This window comes from Hemiscyllium ocellatum, chromosome 17 (genome assembly GCF_020745735.1).
Source record: "Hemiscyllium ocellatum isolate sHemOce1 chromosome 17, sHemOce1.pat.X.cur, whole genome shotgun sequence".
NCBI lineage: Eukaryota > Metazoa > Chordata > Chondrichthyes > Orectolobiformes > Hemiscylliidae > Hemiscyllium > Hemiscyllium ocellatum.
Window position 1 is genome coordinate 64,627,133 of NC_083417.1, and position 19,703 is coordinate 64,646,835.

The following is a 19,703-nucleotide window of genomic DNA, read 5'->3' on the forward strand; positions in this document are numbered from 1 at the left end:
GGTTTTTTTTGCTGCATGATTATTAATTAGCCCTTTATCATTACATAATAGGAGATCCAAAATAGTTTGTCCTCTAGTCAGCTGCTCAACATACTGCATTTGTAACAGAAACTCATCCAGCAGTTTGTCCTCTCAGCTTTAGTAGTCAGCTTGCTTGCCCAATCTGTATGTAGATAAAATGATTATCACATTTCCCATCTCCTGACTAATAGAATCCCCTACACTCCCACTCTTATTTGGTGCTCTATAAATGATTCTAATGTCTGTGCCCCTTGCTGTTTCTTAGTTTCACCCAGACTCCACACATTTTTGTTCCGATCTGAGCTCTTCCCTTACTAATTCCATCATTTATTATTAGTTAATTTCCACTGCCTTATCAATCAAATCTGTCCTTTCTAAATGTTAAATATTCAGTTCTGAGCAGCAGTCACCACGCAGCCATGTTTATGCAATTGCAATTCCCTCATATGTGTTTACCTTTATTTGTATCTTTAGATCATCTGCTTTGTTATGAATGGTGAACATCTTCAAGTAGAGAGCCCTTAAATTTGTCCTTTTGACATAATTCTACATTTGAAGCATACTTGATGTGAGGCTTTGTTTGTCCTGTCATCCGGTTTTTCAAGAAGCTTTTTGACTTTCTATTGCCAGCGTTACTTTCTTCCAATTCACATTACCCCACGTGTTCCCAGTCCTCTGACTAGCTAGTTTAAACCCACCCCAACAGCACTAACAAACTGCGTTGTAAAGATATCTGTTAAGATGTAATCCTTCTAGTTTATACAGACCTCATCAGTCCCAGAATTGGTCCAAATGACACACAAATCTGATTCCCTCCCTCCTACATCAGTTCTCCAACCTATCAATCCCACGTGTTCTTATTTCTACCAATGTGTGGCACTGGGAGTATCATTTAAAAGAATCATTGAGTCCCTACAGTGCAGAAAAAGGTCATTTGGCCCATTTAGTCTACACCAACCCTCAGAAGAGTATCGTACCCAGACCCTGTCCCCTATCCTATTCCTGTATTCACCTTGGCTAATCCACCTTGCCTGCACATCCCTGGACACTGTGGACAATTTCCCTGACCAATGCACCTATCCTGCACATCTTTGGACTATGGGAGAAAACCAGAGCACCTGACAGAAACGCAGATGCAGGGAGAATGTGCAAACTCCACACAGTCAGTCACCCAAGGTGAGGCAACAGTACAAGATGGAGGACAGGAAAGTATTGTGGCTCTAAGAGCTGCTCCTTTTTTGAGGTATTTTAGATGTTGGAGGTGATTTCCTCAAATATGAGGTACAGTAATTACTACTTTATAAACCGTTCGGTTGTTTTGGAAATTTGGGGGAAAGAAAATCTAAACAACGGCACTTTGAAAGAAAGTAAGAGAACAAAGGCAGCAACCACATGGTCAGTGTGTGTGAGAGCAAGACGGGGGGGGGGGGGGGGCAGGCAGGCAGGCAGGCAGGGGTGAGAGAGAGAGAGAGAGACAGAGACAGAGAGAGACAGAGAGAGAGAGAATTTAAGAAAAATTAACAAAAAGTGAAATTCATAGCTGACTGGCTGTAACGTAACCAGGAGTACATCGGGCTACAGACAATCAATTGTGATACGGAACTCTCTAGTCAGAGGCACAGACAGACATTTCTGCAGCTGTCAGCAAGAAATCAGAATGGCGTGTTGCTTCCCTGGAGCCACGATCGGAGAGAGTGCAAAATATCCTTAAAGGGGAGTGGGACCAGCAGGATGCCGTTGTACACCTTGGAACTAACGACATAGGAAGGGGCAAGGATGAGATTCTGAAGGGACAATATAGGAAGTTAGGCAGGAATTTAAAAAGAAGGTCCTCGAGAGTAGTAATATCTGGATTACTCCCAGTGCTACAAAGGAGTGAGGATAGACCAAATTAATGTGTGGCTGAGGAGCTGGTGCAAGGAGAAGGGTTCACATTTTTGGAGCATTGGAATCTCTTCTGGGGTTGAAGTGACTTACATAAGTAGGACAGACTGAACTTGAATTGGAAGGGAACTAATATAAAGGCAGGGAGATTTGCCAGAGTTGCTTGGGAGGATTTAACCTAGTAAGGTGGGGCGCGGGGGGGGTGTGCATCAGGGAGACAGTGAGTAAAGAGATCAGTCTGAGACTGGTACAGTTATGAAAAAGGGGTGAGTCAAACAGTCAGGGCAGGCAGGAACAAACTAGAGGACGAGGTAGGACTGATTAAATTAAACTGCATTTATTTCAATGCAAGAGGCCTCACAGGGAAAGAAGATGAACTCAGGGCATGGGTGGGAACATGGGACTGGGATATCATTGCAATTACAGAGACATTGAGTCATAGAGATGTACAGCATGGAAACAGACTCTTTGGTTCAATTCATTTATGCCGACCAGACATCCCAACCCAATCTAGTCCCACCCGCCAGCACCCGCCCCATATCCATCCAAACCCTTCCTATTCATATACATATCCAGATGTCTTTTAAACGTTGCAATAGTACTAGCATCTACCAATTCCTCTGGCAGCTCATTCCATACACGTACAACCCTCTGCATAGAAAAATTGCCCTTTAGGTCTCTTTTATATCTTTTCCCTCTCACCCTAAACCTATGCCATCTAATTCTGGACTCCCCTACCCCAGGGAAAAGACTTTGTCTATTTATCCTATCCATGCCTCTCATGATTTTATAAACCTCTATAAGGTCACCCCTCAGCCTCCAACGCTCCAGGGAAAACAGCCCCAGCCTATTCAGCCTCTCCCTATAGCTCAAATCCTCCAACCCTGGCAACATTTTTGTAAATCTTTTCTGAACCCTTTCAAGTTTCACAACATCTTTCTGATAGGAAGGAGACTAGAATTGCATGCAATATTCCAAAAGTGGCCTAATCAATGTCCTGTATAGCTGCAACAAGACCTCCCAACTCCTGTACTCAATACTCTGTCCAAATGCCTTCTTCACTATCCTATCTATCTGTGACTCCACTTTCAAGGAGCTATGAACCTGCACTCCAAGGTCTCTTTGTTCAGCAACATTCCCCAGGACCTTACCATTAAGTGTATAAGTCCTGCTAAGATTTGCTTTCCCAAAATGCAACACCTCGCATTTATCTAAATTAAACTGCATCTGCCACTTCTCAGCCCATTGGCTTATCTGATCAAGATCCCATTGTATTCTGAAATAACCTTTTTGCTGTCCACTACATCTCCAATTTTGGTGTCATCTGCAAACTTACTTACTATACCTCTTATGCTTGCATCCGAATCATTAATATAAATGACAAAAAATACTCGACCGCACTGGTCACAGACTTCCAGACTGAAAAACAACTCTCCACCACTACCCTCTGTCTTCTACCTTCAAGACAGTTCTGTATCCAAATGGCTAGGTCTCCCTGTATTCCACGAGATCTAACCTTGCTAACCAGTTTCCCTTGGGGAACCTTGTCGAAAACCTTACTGAAATCCATACAGATCACGTCCACTGCTCTGCCCTCATCAATACTCTTTATTACGTCTTCAAAAAACTCAATCAAGTTTGTGAGACATGATTTGCCATGCACAAAACCATGTTGACTATGCCCAATCAGTCCTTGTCTTTCCAAATACATGGACATCCTGATCCCCAGGATTCCCTCCAACTTTAGGCTCACTGGTCTATAGTTCCCTGGCTTGTCCTTGCCACCCTTCTTAAACAGTGGCATCACGTTAGCCAACCCAGTGAGAGTCCAGAGACAGTATAGTCCTCTTGGGATGAAAGGAAAGACTGGTAGGTGTAGGTGTAGATGACTAAAGAAATTGAGGGATGGTTAAAAAAAATGAAGGAGGCATAAGTCAAGTATATATAAGATAGATTGAATGAATCCTTAGAAGGGTATAAAGGCAGTAGGAGTACATTTAAGAGAAAAATCAGGAGGGCATATAGGGGACATGAGATAGCTTTGGCAAATAGTGTTAAGGAGAATCCAAAGGGTTTTTACAAATACATTAAGGACAAAAGGGTAACTAGGGAGAGAATAGGGCCTCTCAAAGATCAGCAAGGGTGCCTTTGTGTGGAGCCGCAGGAAATGGGAGAGATAATAAACGAGTATTTTGCATCAATGTTTACTGTGGAAAAAGGAGATGGAAGACACAGAATGTAGAGAAATAAATGGTGTCATCTTGAAAAATTACAGAGGAGGAAGTGCTGGATGTCATGAAACACATAAAAGTGGATAAATCCCCAGGACCTGATTAGTTGTACCCCAGGACTTTGTGAGACGCAATTGCTGGGCCTCTTGCCGCGATATTTGTATCATCGATAGTCACAGCGCCGGGATGGACAGGATTGGCAGTCTAATGTTCCAGGATACACACGCTATAGGAAGGATAGAATGGGGGACAGCAGAGGGGTGTGTGTGTGTGTGTGTGTGTGTGTGTGTGTGTGAGAGTGAGTGAGTGAGTGAGTGTGTGAGAGAGAACATTATGGAGTACTTAGAAAGGATATTGCTTGGAATGTGTCCACTGAAGGTATTTGGGTGGAACTGAGAAATAAAGGGATGATCACCTTATTGGCATTATATTTTAGACCAAACCTCAGTCAGTAGGAGATTGAGAAACAAATTTGTAAGGAGAACTCAGTTATTTGCAAGAATAATAGGGTGATAATGGTAAGGGTTTTAACTCGACAAACAAACATCGACTGGGAATGCCATAGTGTTGAGGGTTTAGATGGCAAGGACATTGTTAAGTGTGTACAAGAAAGTTTTCTGACTCAATATGTGGATATATCTACAAGAGAAGCTGCAAAACTTGGCCTTCTCTTGGGAAATAAGGCAGGGCAAGTGACTGAGTGGGGGAGCACTTTGGGGCCAATGACCATAATTCTATTAGTTTAAACTAGTGATGGAAAACAACAGATAGGATCTAAAAGTTAAAGTTCTAAATGGGAGGAAGGCCAATTTTGACAGTATTAGGCGAGAACTTTCAAAAGTTGATTGGGTGTGGATGTTCTCAGGCAAAAGGATAGCTGGAACATGGGAAGCCTTCAAAAATGAGACAACGTGAGTCCAGAGACAGTATATTCCTGTTATGGTGAAAGGCAAGGCTGCTCGATGTTGGGAGTGTTGGATCACGAGTGAAATTGCGGTTTTGGTCAAGCAAAAGTAGAAGTCAGAAGATGGTGGTGGTGGGTTGCTTTTTAGACTAGAGGCCTGTGACCAGCAGATTGCCACAAGGTTCGATGCTGGGTGCAGTGCTTTTCATGATTTATATAAATGATTTGGATGTGAACATAGGAGATATAGTTAATAAGTTTGCTGATAACACCAAAATTGGAGGTGTAGTGGACAGCAAAGAAGGTTACCTCAGATTACAATGGGATCATGATCAAATGGGCCACTGGGCTGAGAAGTGGCAGATGGATTTTTAGATAAATGTGAGGTCATAAAGATATATAGCATGGAAACAGACCCTTCAGTCCAACCTATCCATGCCGACCAGATGTCCCAACCCAATCTAGTCCCACCTGCCAAGGTGCTGCATTTTGGAAAAGCAAATCTTAGCAGAACTCATACACTTATTGGTAAGGTCTTAGGGAGTGTTGCTGAATGAAGAGACATTGGAGTGCAGGTTCATAGCTCCTTGAAAGTGGAGTCACAGGTAGATAGGATAGTGAAGAAGGCGTTTGGTATGCTTTCCTTTAATGGTCAGAGTATTCTGTATCAGAGTTGGGAGGTCTTGTTGCAGCTGTATAGGACATTGGTTAGGCCACTTTTGAATATTGCATGTAATTCTAGTCTCCTTCCTATCAGAATGATGTTGTGAAACTTGAAAGGGTTCAGAAAAGATTTACAACCATATTGCCAGGGCTGGAGGATTTGAGCTATAGGGAGAGGCTGAATAGGCTGGGGCTGTTTTCCCTTGAGCGTCGGAGGCTAAGAGGTCACCTTATTGAGGTTTATAAAATCACAAGAGGTATGGATAGCATAAATAGACAAAGTCTTTTCCCTGGAGTGGAGGAGTCCAGACTAGAGGGCATAGATTTAGGGTGAGAGGGGAAAGATATAAAAGGGACTAAAGGGGCAACTATTTTAATGCAGAGGGTTGTGAGTCTGTGGAGTGAGCTGCCAGAGGAAGTAGTGGAGGCTGGTACAATTGCAGCATTTAAAAGGCATCTGGATGGGTATATGAAAAGGTAGGGTTTAGAGAGGTATGGATCAAGTGCTGGTGGATGGGACTAGATTAGATTAGGATATCTGGTCCGCATGGATGAGTTGAACTGAAAGGTCTGTTTCCATACTGTACATCTCTATGTCTCTGTGACTCTACGAAGAATATAGATTAGATTAGATTAGATTTACAGTGTGGAAACAGGCCCTTCGGCCCAACAAGTCCACACCGACCCGCCGAAGCGCAACCCACCCACACCCCCACGTTACCCCTTACCTAACACTATGGGCAATTTAGCATGGCCAATTCACCTGACCCGCACATCTTTGTGACTGTGGGAGGAAACCGGAGCACCCCGAGGAAACCCACGCAGACACGGGGAGAACGTGCAAACTCCACACAGTCAGTCGCCTGAGTCGGGAATTGAACCCGGGTCTACAGGCGCTGTGAGGCAGCAGTGCTAACCACTGTGCCACCGTGCCGCCCATAATATGTCAGGTATGGACAGCAGAGATCAAGTGAATGTTTAGAAACATATAAAGGCAGTAGGATTATACTTAAGAGGGAAATCAGGAGGGCATATAGAGGACATGAGATGGCTTTGGCAAATAAGGTTAAAGAGAAACCAAAGGGATTGGATGAACACATTAAGGACAATAGGGTAACTAGGGAGAGAATAGGACTCCTCAAAGATCAACAAGGCAGCCTTTGTGTGGAACCATAGGAAATGGAGGAGATACTAAATGAGTACTTTGCATCATTGTTTATTGTGGAGATGGACATGGAAGATACAGAATGTGGGGAAATAGATGGTGACATCTTGAGAAATGGCCATATTACAGAGGAGGAGGTGCTAGATGTCTTAAAATGCAGAAAAGGTGAAGAAATGGCGAGGACATGATCAGGTGTACCCTAGAACTCTGTGGGAAGCTAAGGAAGTTGTTGCTTTGCCCTATGCTGAGAAATTTGTATCATCAGTAGTTACAGGTGAGGTGCCAGAAGACGGGAGGTTTATGAACATGATGCCACTATTTAAGAAAGCTGGTAAGAAAAGCCCCCGAACCATACACTGGTGAGCTTGACATCAGTGATGGGCAAGTTGTTGGAGGGACTCCTGGGGGACAGGATGTACATGTATTTGGAAATACAAGGACTGATTAGGGATAGTCAACATGGCTTTGTGCATGGAAATCATGTCTCACAAACTTGATTGAGTTTTTTGAAGTAGTAGCGAAGAGGATTGTTGAGGGCAGAGCAGTTGACGTGATCTATAGGACTTCAGTAAGACATTCGACAAGGCTAATAGTAGACTGGTTTGCAAAATTAGATCACATTGAACAAAGGAGAGCTAGCCATTTGGATACAGAATTGGCTCTAACGTAGAAAACAGAGAGTGGTGGTGGAGGAGACTTGCTTTTCAGACTGGAGGCCTGTGACCAGTGGAGTGTCACAAGGATTGGTGCTGGGTGCACTGCTTTTCGTCATTTATAATAAATGATTTGGATGTGAACAGAGGAGGTATAGTTAGTAAGATTGCAGATGACACCAAAATTGGAAGTGTAGTGGACAGCGAAGAAGGTTACCTCAAAATATAACAGGAGCTTGATCAGATGGGCCAATGGGCCGAGGACTGGCTGATGGCGTTTAATATGAGGTACTACATTTTGGCAAGGTGAATCAGGACAGGATCAACACATTTAATGGTAAGGTACTGGGGAGTGTTGCTGAACAAAGAGATCTTGGGGTGCAGATTCATAATTCCGTGAAAGTGGAGTTGCAGTTAAATAGAATAATAAACAGGCGTTTGGTATGTTTGTCTTTATGGGTCGCTGCCTTGAGTATAAGAGGTGGGAGGTTATGTGTGGCTGTACAGGACATTGGTTCGACCACTTTTGAAATATTGTGTGCAAATCTTCCCTCCTATAAGAAAGATGTTGTGAAACTTGAAAGGGTTCAGAAAAGATTTACAAAGACATTGCCAGGATTGGAGGGCTTGAGCTCTTTAGAGAGGCTGAATAGGCTGGGGCTGTTTTCCCTGGAGTGTCAGAGGCTGAGGGGTGACCTTACAAAGGTTTATAAAATCGTGAGGTACATGGATCAGATAACTAGACAAGGTCTTTTCCCTAGGTTGGGCGAGTCCAGAACTAGAGAGCATAGGTTTAAAGTGAGGGGAACAATTTAATTGGGACCTAAGGGGCTGCTTTTTCACACAGAATGAGCTGTCAGAGGAAGTGGTTGAGGCTGGTACAATTACAACATTTAAAAGACATCTGGATGTGTATATGAATAGGAAAAGTTTAGAGAGCTATGGGTCAAGTGTTGGCCAATGGGACTAGATCAATTTAGGATATCTGGTCGGTATGGACGAGTTCAACTGAAGGATCTGTTTCCGTGCTATACATCTCTATGACTCTATGACGCTGAGTCCACCATGCTGCCCCATGTAATCCTGAGGTTACTGTTCTTAAAATCCTGCTTCTTAGATTTTGAAGTAATTGAGAAATAAATTGGTTTAAGGACATCATCCCTTTTTCCTGCCTGTTTTGTTGGTACGAGTGTGAACCAAACTTCTGGCTAATTCCACCCCCACACCCCCTCCCCCAAACTCACGATCCTGTATTACTTTTGATGATAGAGAAATGTCTGACTATCCCCTGACTCTAGAAACTCCTGTCATTCTTCTTCCTCTCCCATCCAGTTGAGACGTTCATGCTACCACAGACTTGGCTCTTGATGCACACTCCCGAGGAACCATCCATCTTAGCAGTTTCCAAAACAGAATAACAATTAGTAAGCAAAATAGACTCTGGGGACACCTGTTCTGCTGCCTGTTATACTTTCACAGAATTGAAGGAACTTAAGGCAAAATCTATCCCATTAAAAAGCAAGAACACACCTAGTTAGTGAGAACACACCAGGATAGAAATAAGATGAAACTAAAGTAAAATGTATGAACCGAGTACAAAAAGGAAAATTAAAACGGAATATGATTAGGTTCAGAAAGCAAAACATAATTAGCAGAGCGAAAAAGGAATTACAAAATCAAGTTATCATGGAATTTTAAGTAGTGAAGTACTCCTATTAATACAAAAATTACAAAACAGAAAATAGGATAGCTTAGGAGGGACTGGGGGCACTCTAGCGAAGTTTGCAGATGATACGAAGTTAGGTGGACAGGCAGGTAGTATTGAGGAAGTGGGGAGGCTACAGAAGGATCTAGACAGTTTGGGAGAGTGGTCCAGGAAATGGCTGATGGAATTCAACGTGAGCAAATAGAGGTCTTGCACTTTGGCAAAAAGAATAAAAGCAATAGACTACTTTCTAAATGGTGAGAAAATTCGTAAAGCCAAAGTACAAAGGGATCTGGGAGTGCTAGTCGAGGATTCTCTAAAGGTAAACATGCAGGTTGAGTCCATGATTAAGAAAGTGAATGCAATGTTGTCACTTATTTCAAGAGGGTTGGAATATAAAAGCACCGTTGTGCTACTGAGACTTTATAAAGCTCTGGTTAGGCCCCATTTGGAGTACTGTGTCCAGTTTTGGTCTCCACACCTCAGGAAGGACATACTGGCACTGGAACGTGTCCAGCGGAGATTCACACGGATGATTCCTGGAATGGTAGGTCTAACATATGAGGAATGGCTGAGATCCTGGGATTGTATTCATTGGAGTTTAGAAGATTAAGGGGAGACTTAATAGAGACATACAAGATAATACATGGCTTGGAAAGGGTGGATGCTAAGAAATTGTTTCCATTAGGCGTGGAGACTAGGACCCTGGACACAACCTTAGAATTAGAGGGGGTCAATTCAGAACAGAAATGCGGAGTCATTTCTTCCCAGAGAGTGGTGGGCCTGTGGAATTCATTGCCTCAGGGTGCAGTGGAGGCCGGGACGCTAAATGTCTTCAAGGTAGAGATTGATAGATTCTTGTTGTCTCGAGGAATTAAGGGCTACGGGGAGAACACTGGTAAGTGGAGTTGAAATGCCCATCAGCCATGATTGAATGGCGGAGTGGACTCTATGGCCGAATGGCTTTATTTCCACTCCTACGTCTTATGGTCTTATGAACTATGTAAGATAAACTCCCGGAACTGCTGGCAGGAGTTTCCTCCAATGGTGATGGCTAGCATCAGGGAAGCTTTAAATTGAGGGGTGATAGATATAGGACAGATGTCAGAAGTAATTTCTTTACCCAGAGAGTAGTAGGAGCATGGAACGCACCTCCTGCAACAGTTGTGGACTCACCAATTTTAAGGGCATTTAAGTGGTCATTATGGATGAAAATGGAATAGTGTAGGATAGATGGGCTTCAGGTTGGTTCCACAGGTCGACACAACATCAAGGGCTGAAGGGCCTGTACTGAGCTGTAATGTTCTATGCTCTGAGTACTAAATAATTACTTTGCCCAGAGACTTATCAGGGAAACTACCATGGTTGACTGAACATTAGAAAAAGAGATCTAAAAGGATATAAAAACACAGCTAGGAAGCATGGAAAGAATTGATAAATTAATTAGAGAAGATAAAACCCTACTGTAGACAGATTGTCTCCATGTATATTAGAGAAAATTAGGGAGGCGACGGCAGAGGGACTAGAGTCATAGAATTTTACAGTACAGAAGGAAGTAATTTGGCCCATCATGTCTGTAGTTGCTCCTGACAGAGTTAGTCTATCTCTGTAAACTTCCTATCCAGCCCTAATTCTATAAACTTGTAAATTCATCATTTTCAAATATATATATTCAGTGCTCTTTTGAAAATATAATACCTTTGTAAAACTTAAACAGTAATTAGAAAAGGAAGAGTGTCTGAGGACCTCTATATAACAAGATATGGTCATGATGTCAGATAAAGAGGGATGAGAGGAACACCAACCTAAACCTGTTGTGCTGATGAGCCTGTTTATGTCCATTAACTAGATTGTAATCCCGAGAAAGGGTTGCAGCTTGTGGGTGAACTCACCACAAATCGCCTTTAATTCGGCTACATATTAAGAAATCTCACAGACAATCAAGTACTGAAACAATGACTTGAAGTTTATTGCATGTAGCAACCAAAATAAGCCTCAGATCTTGGCTCTTACCCAATTAACGATGGAATCTGGCCATGATTTCACCAATGGGATCTGACTCTGGAAGTGTTAAGGGTTCGATATTTGAACAACAGTGTTGTTGTTCAAAGTTCTGTTACTAACTTTTTCTAGTGTTTGATTTTTATGCAATTTTCTCTTTTTCACATTTATGGTGTGACATTATTGATATTAAAGTAGATTCTTTCCTCCCCAGCATAGGTTATTCTTTCGGAGACCTCAAGTGTGTAACTTGCCTTCAGTATCAGAAGTAGGTCTCCTGTTCTTTGATTCAATCAGGATTAGCTATTTGTTTAAATTACAGCTTTGCCTACAATTAGCTCCTTAAATTCTTCTGCAGGCAATCCTTGTGCTTTGTGGCAATAAAGTATCCAGTTTATAAAGCAGGTGTTGAAGCAGTTGTTATCTCCTTTCTGCCAGGAAGCAGATTATTGGTTCATCTTGCTTCTTACTGGGGATGGTTAATTCACATGTTGCTTTCAGTCTCTGTATAACAGCTTGTCTTCCTCCCTAGCATCTCAAGAAACAGTTTATTCCAGATAGAATTATTGTTGATTCTTTCAAGTATCACAGTTTATCTTTGATCGATCCATGAACTTACTAAAGTTGTCAAGTTTACAAGCTGATGGAGGTTGCCAGTTGCGCTCCCTACTGCTGCATTTTTTGCTTTTGTATCATGTGTGTTGCTGCTTCTTGTAGCAAGAGCTTAACATAGATGATCACACTCCCCCCTGTAGTATCATCCTCACAATTCTCTGTAACTGCTCTTGAAACTGAAAATAAACCTTTCAAAATGCATCACCTTACAGTTGTCCAAATTAAATTTCCATCTGCTATTTCTTCACTCACGTCTCCAGCCTATCCATATTCTGCTGTATCCCCCGGAATCTCCTCACTCTGCAGCTTCCCCAATCTTTGTGTTATCCACAAATGTACTAATCAGACCACCTATATTCTCCTCCAAATCATTTATATTACAAACAACAGCAATCCCAACATCAATCCCTGTGGCACATCACTGTTCACAGATCCTCATACAGAAAAACACTCTTCTATTGGTACTTGCGTCTTCTATGACCAAGTCAGTTTTGTAACCATTTTAGCAACTGACTACACATCACATGTGACTTCACCTTCAATATCAGTCTGCCATGAGGCTGTTGTCTGAATTTTACATCTTTTACTGCACTATATCTATGTTCCAATGCCTTTAATATGTGGTTATAGTAGCTGAGTTAATAAAGCAGCACTTGAACACATGCAGATTTGTGTGATAATGCAATGTTCACAGACTCTCACATTTTAGACAAAACAAATAATGTATGATAAAATCCTGGGTTGTAATTGCAATGTGCATACTCTTATCATGAAGACATCTAGTACTCCATTCCCAAAGTGAACATATAATGCAGTTTAAACATTCTCAGTTGGTGAGCTCCTGCTCCATTACTGAGACTTAAACAAAATCTAGGTTGGCGCTTCTATGCAGGATTGAGGGATGGCTGTATTGTTGAAAGTGATGTATTTTTAAACTAAATGGATTAATGTAAAAGATCCCACATTACAACATGAAAAAGTGGATAGTTCACCCCAATGCCCTGGCCAGGATTTCTCTCTCAATCAGCAACTTAAATAATGAGCTGGTTCATTTATTTAATTAGGCGAAGGTGAGGACTGCAGATGCTGGAGATTAGAGTTGAGAGTGTGGTGCTGGAAAAGCACAGCAGGCTAGGCAGCATCCGAGGAGCAGGAGAATCTATGTTTCAGGCAAAAGCCTTTCATCAGTCATTCCTGATGAAGGACTTTTGTTGGAAACGTCGATTCTCCTGCTCCTCGGATGCTGCCTGACCTGCTGCGCTTTTCCAGCACCATACTCACGACTCATTTATTTCATTGTCATCTGTGAGTATTTGATAAGTACAAATTCATTAAAATGACTCCCCACATCATGGCACTTAGAGTCATAAAGTCATAAAGACGTGCAGCACAGAAATCCTTCAGTATAACTCGTCCATGCCAACAAGATAGCCTAAATTAATCTTGTCCCATTTGCCAGCATTTTGCCCATGTCCCTCTATCCAGATGTAAATGCTGTAATTGTACCATCCTTCACCAGTTCTCCAAGAAGCTCATTCTGTACAGGCACCGCACTCTGTGGAAAAAGTTACCCTTTAGGTCACTTTTAAATCCTTTGCTCTTGCCTTAAACCTATGCCGTCTGGTTTGAACTGCCCCACCCCAGGGAAAAGACCTTGTCTATTTACCCTATTCATGCCTCTCATGATTTTATAAACCTCTATAAGGTCACCGCTCAGCCTCCGACGCTCCAGGGAAAACAACCCCAGCCTGCTTAGCCTCCAACCCTGGCAACATCATTGTAAATCTTTTCTGAACCCTTTCAACTTTAACAGCATCTTTCTATAAGAGGAAAACTAGAACGACACGCAAGAGCCCTAATCAATGTCCTGTACAGCTGCAACATGCCCTTCCATCCTCATATTCAATGCACTGACCAATAAAGACAAACATACCAAACACCTTATTCACTGTCCTATCTACCTGAAACTCCACTTCCAAGGAATTATGAACCTGCACCCCAAGGTCTCTTTGTTTAGCAACACTCCCCAGGACCTTACCATTAAGTGTATTGCTCTTGCCCTGATTTGCCTTTCCAAAATGCAGCACCTCACATTTGTCTAAATTAAACACTCCTCAGCCCACTGGCCCATCTGATCAAGATTCTGTTGTAATCTGAGGTAACTACCTTCGCTGTCCACTACACCTCCAATTTTGGTGTCATTTGCAAACTTATCTATCCCTCCTATATTCCCATCTAAATCATGTATATAAATGACAAAAAGCAGTGGATTCAGTACCGATCCTTGTGATACACCACTGGTCGCAAGTCTCTAGTCTGAAAAGCAATCCTCCTCATTTATTTCATTGTCATCCGTGAGTGTTTGATATGTAAAAATTCTCTGAAGTGACTCCCTGCATGAGAGCACTTGGGAACCATTTCATCAGGTATCCAACGGACATGGTCAGCATTGTCTAAAGGTGTCTCCTATCTCATCATTCAAAGGAACCAATTCACTATGTGTGGGAGTTCAGCAACTGAGTGAATACATTGCCCAGAAAACCCAATGGCTTTACAAGCTTTCCATAGGAGTGTCTATCCAAACCCAAAACATGACCAAAGCCAGCGACAGATTGCAAAGCAACTGGCTTAGATTTATATTGGGCCTTTTGGTTATAGCCATTAAAATGGTAGTTATAGTTTCTGGATATGCTGGCAAGATTCCATTGATGGTGTTCCCCTATTTGTCCTGGCAAGGTGCTGGTGCTGGCATAATTCTCTCTAGTTTATTTTGAAGTGCATTGACATTTCACTTAAGTGTGTGGTCCCTTTAAATCTTTTAGTACAGCAACACAATATATGTTAAAGGGATGGCCTGTGTTGACAGCTTCAGGTTCCTGTGCCATTTACATGATGGGATTTTACTGATGGGCTTTCAGCTTGAGCTGCTGCTGTCCTCGTGGTGATAGTGCTTCCACAACAGAGACAGGGAAAGAATTCCAGCCTGTTCTCCCCACCATCTGGTTAACATTTGAATTACAGCCATCTAATGTAGGGCCACAAGTTGGAGCCAAAACAATAACTGGGAAGATCTAATTATACTTTAACAGCAGCACAGCAGAACTCTACCGGAACTGTTGTGATGTCGTGAAACTCCCAAGCTCAAGTCCCATATCCCAAGACTTAGTCCCCATGGAAAAGGTGTTCATGACCTGGTTCATTGGGTTGATTATAAGGGTAATCTTTCACTACTTCCCCCACCACTCCCCAAAACAGAAAAAAAGATGTTACACGTACCTAACTGAATGTGTGCAGAGGAGCCCTTTAACCTTCTGCTCTCTGAATAATCAATGCTCAGTAAAGAATTCAGTTTTCTCTTTTCTGTCCCCAACCTCATTGCATTTCACGCACAAGATGATGTTAAACTCTTTTTCCATTCTCTTTGCCTCTGTGCCCATTTCTTTCAACAGGAGCCCTCTCCAACAGGTTTCCACTCCCCTGGACCTTTATACTTGATCTCTGTCAAGGGGAATTGTCAACATGACATATTTTCTTGCTCCCCTTACACACTCTAACTTACCTTTGTCTGAACATGGTTCAATTCTCTCAGTTCTAACCCTGATGTTGTGATTAAACCTACTGATAGGAATAGTGCTATTGTCATCTGGCACAATGCCCCCCCCCCCACCCTTGCAAATGCTGAGAGCCAACACGCAGCCACTTCCTCTTATGTCCCCCTGCGGATCATGACCCCACTGCCGAATGTCAAGGTGTTGTTTCCAGGGTTGCCATGGACTTATCTTCTCCCCACCTTCCAGAAATCCTGCACAGCCCACTTCTACCTCCTTCCCAAAATCCATAAACAGCACTGCCCTGGTAGACACATTGGTTCATGGAAACATAGAAGATAGGAGCAGAAGGAGACCATTCAGCCCTTTGGGCCTGCTCCACCATTCACCATGGTCATATCTGATCATCCAATTCAATAGCCTTTCTCCCCATAACCTTTGATCCCATTCGCCCCAAGTGCTATATCTAGCTGCCTTTTGAATATATTCAATGTTTTGACATCAAATACTTCCTGTGGTAATGAATTCCACACGTTCATCGCTCTTTGGGTGAAGAAATGTCTCCTCATCTCCATCCTAAACGGTCCACCCCAAATCCTCAGACCATGACACCTGGTTCTGGGCACACCCGTCAGCAGGAACATCCTCCCCGCATCTACCCTTTTTATATGTCTTGGAGTTTCCCTCCTCATTCGTCTGGATTCCAGCAAAAACAATCCTAACTTAGTCAATCTCTCCTCATACATCAGTCCCGCCATCCCCGGAATCAGCCTCGTAAACCTTTGCTGCACTCCCTCGAGAGCAAAAGCATCCTTCCTCAGTAAAGGAAACCAAAATTGCACACAATATTCTAGGTGTGGCTTCACCAAGGCCCTGTATAGAACTGCTCCTGTGCTCAATCTCTTGCAATGAAGGCCAACATACCATTTACCTTCTTTACCGCCTGCTGCACTTGCATGCTCACCTTCAGCAACTGATGGACAAGGACACCCAGGTCCTGCTGCACTCTTCCAATTTATAGTTATTTATGTAGTAATCTGCCTTCTTGTTTTAGCCTGTCCCACTGAACTTCACCATGGATGTGCATTCATCTGGACGGTTTGAAAGCTCTGCCATCCTTGATAGATTTACACAGTCTCCATCCATTATCTCCTTTAATGCCTGAGCCTGTTCTCAGTTTGAACAGTTTCTTCTTTAACTCATCTCACTCCCTCACAGACAAGTGTGTAGCTACAGCTATCCGCGTGTCCCAGCTTTACCTGTCTCTCTGTGGAGCAAATGGAAAGATCATCGTTCCAATCCTACTCGTGCCCGCACCTACAACTCTATTTTGAGTATGCCTATGACATTATCGGTGCTGCACCCTTGTCTGGAAATGGAATAAATTGAGAGTTTTGCTTCAAAATCCCACCCTGTCACCTTCACCTGGTCCATCTCTGTTCTTTTATTTCGTTTCCAGTTCTGGGGATAGGATGGCCAATGATATCCCTTAAAAACTCACCGATTCCCGTACTTACTCTGGTTGCACATCTGCACCTACTTCTTCCAACAAGGACTCCATTCTATTCTCCTAGTATCTCCACTTCAGTCACATCTGTTCCAAAAGATTCCATTTCCAGCAGAAGCACCACCATGTCCTCCATCACCTTCAACTAAAGACAAAGGGTTGCATAACTCCTGAGCCATTTATAATACTTCGGCACTGGCACCTTCCCAGAACAATGATAGGGATCAATTTGTCCTCACTTTCTCCCTCATGTTCTCCATTTTCAAAAGATGGTTCTCCACCGTTTCCACCAAAACCAACAGCTTGCCATCCCCAAGTGCATCTTCCCTTCCCCTCCCTTAACAGCATTTCACAGGGACCATTCCCTCTATGACACCCAGGTGTACCCCTCGATCACTCCTAGTCCTGTCCCTCCCCAGCTCCTTCCCATGCAATTGCAGAAGGTGTAACACTTGCCTTTTTCCTCTTCTATCTTTACTGTCGAAGACTCCAAACATATCTTCCAAGTGAAATAGCAATTTATTTATACTTATTTCGATCTAATCTATGGCATTTGTTGCTCATACTGCGGTCTCCTTTACCTTCATGAGACCAAATGCAGACTGGATGACTGTTTTGCCAAACACCTGTGCTCTGTCTGTAAAAATGACCCCAAATTTCCATTTCAATGGAACGCGTTGCTCTTGTGCTATGATTTCTGCCTCAGTGTTTCAGTGTAGCCCAATACAAGCCAGAGGAATGATACCTTCTTTTCTGTTTAGGCACTTTGGAAATCAACATCGAATTCAACAACTTCTGACCATCAACACTGTCCTCCATTTAGATTACATCTACCCCTCCCCACATTTTGTTTGCATGGTTTGTTCTCAGCAAAGCCAACCTATTTTTGACTAATGTTAGCTATTATTAACACCTATTTTGCATTGACATCACTCCTTTCCTATCATTGGCACTCACTTCTTTCTTTTGCTCTGGATACCTTCACCCATTGTTCCAAACACCACTCCTCCCCTTTGCCAACAACAACATCAATAAAATCATTTCGCCCCATTCAATTCTGAAGAAGTCGTTGAATTCAAACCATTCACTCTGTTTCCCTCTCCACAGATGCTGCCGGACTTACTGAGTTTCTCCAGTACATTCTGCTTTTATTTCAGCATCCTCAAAACTTTGCTTTTATGTGGTGGGGAGTGTTTGGTACATTAACAACAATTTTAAATTAAGTGGAAAAAAATATCAAGAGGTAGGCCTTCACCAAACTAAAGATTTGACTCGAAATGGAGTAAACCTTCATTTGATTTGATCTATCTTTTTTCGGTTCTTGTGATTGGTTGCCTGGATTGGACTGATGTGGAAATGTTAACCTAATGCATGGGCTTATGAATAAATCACTTGTAACTGTTGCAACAAAATATTATTGTTAATGTGGGATGTAAGCTTACTACTTTGCAGTTTCTTACTGTGAATTTATATTTGAATGCATCAGAGGCGTGGCAGGTGATTGAGAAAGTATGGAAGGCTCCCAATTCTTCTCTGTCACAGGGCGCCAAGATTATTAATTCAATTGTGAGTGCATCCAACTGGAGGGAAACTATACCCCTGAGACCAACTACAGTTTTAATTGCAAACTGTCTATCATTAAGGGCTTGTCTTCTCGAGGTTTAACCTGCAAACTGTTCAGCTGGGAGTGGTAGGGTGGGGGAGGTAACAGGAGAGCTCCAATTACAGAGTTGATTTGTTTAGATTCTAGTCTCTAATTGTAGCTAAAGGCCTTTTCGGCTCTACAGTTGCCTTTTTGTTTTAATTTGCTCCATGTTCGGCTCTAATCTTTACAGACCTCCATTGTTGGACACTCCACCCTATGCCCTTGCTCAATCCTAGTGTTTAATGCAGTATCAAATGTGAAAAATCAATGCAATCAGTGGTTTCTGTCATCGCTAGCCAAAATTTCAAGTCGTACTAGTTTTCTATTCAAGTGGCATGTTGGACATAAACACCAGAGGAACAACAATGGGACAGTATCAATGTTACTGTTCTGGTAATCTATAGCCTGAATTATTACTTCACAGATGAGTTCAAATCTCACTATGACTGACGGGGAAATTTAAAATTCAATTAATTAATATGCCTGGACTAAAATGCTAGTCTGCTTAATAATCATGACACTAACTGATTTATTAACTCTTCAGACTCATTGAGTTCATAGTGTCATAAAGTTATACCTCGGAAACAGACCCTTCGATCCAATTCATCCATGCAGACCAGATATCCTAAACCAATCTAGTCCCATTTGCCAGACTTTAGTCCATATTCCTCTAACTCTTCCTATTCATGTACCCATACAGATGCCTTTTAAATGTTGTAATTGTATCCACCTCCATCACCTCCTATGGCAGCTCATTCCATACACACCACCCTCTCTGTGGAAAAGTTGCCCCTCAGGTCCCTTTTAAAATCTTTCCTCTGTCACCTTAAATCTATTCCCTCTAGTTTTGGATTCCCCTACCCCTGAAAAACATCTTGGCTATTCACCCTCTCCATGCCCCTCATGATTTTATAAACCTCTATAAGATCACCCCTTAGCCTCTGACACTCCAGGAAAAATAACCCGTCCATTCACCATCTTCCTGTAGCTTAAACTCTCCACTTCTGGCAGTATCCTTGTTAATCTTTTCTGCACCCTTTCGAATTAAACAATATCTTTCCTATAGCAGGGAGACCAGAACTGAGGCCAGTATTCCAAAAGTGCAACATGATATCCCAAGTCCAATATCCAGTACACGTACGACCAATGAAGGTATATGTA

The 19,703-nt window shown here is 42.5% G+C and overlaps 1 protein-coding gene across 1 annotated transcript in view; it reads left to right on the plus strand.

The window, feature by feature from the left end:
* LOC132824016 (endonuclease/exonuclease/phosphatase family domain-containing protein 1-like) overlaps positions 1 to 19,703 on the plus strand; it is a 65,901-nt gene that overhangs the window by 3,625 nt on the left and 42,573 nt on the right. The window lies entirely within an intron of this gene.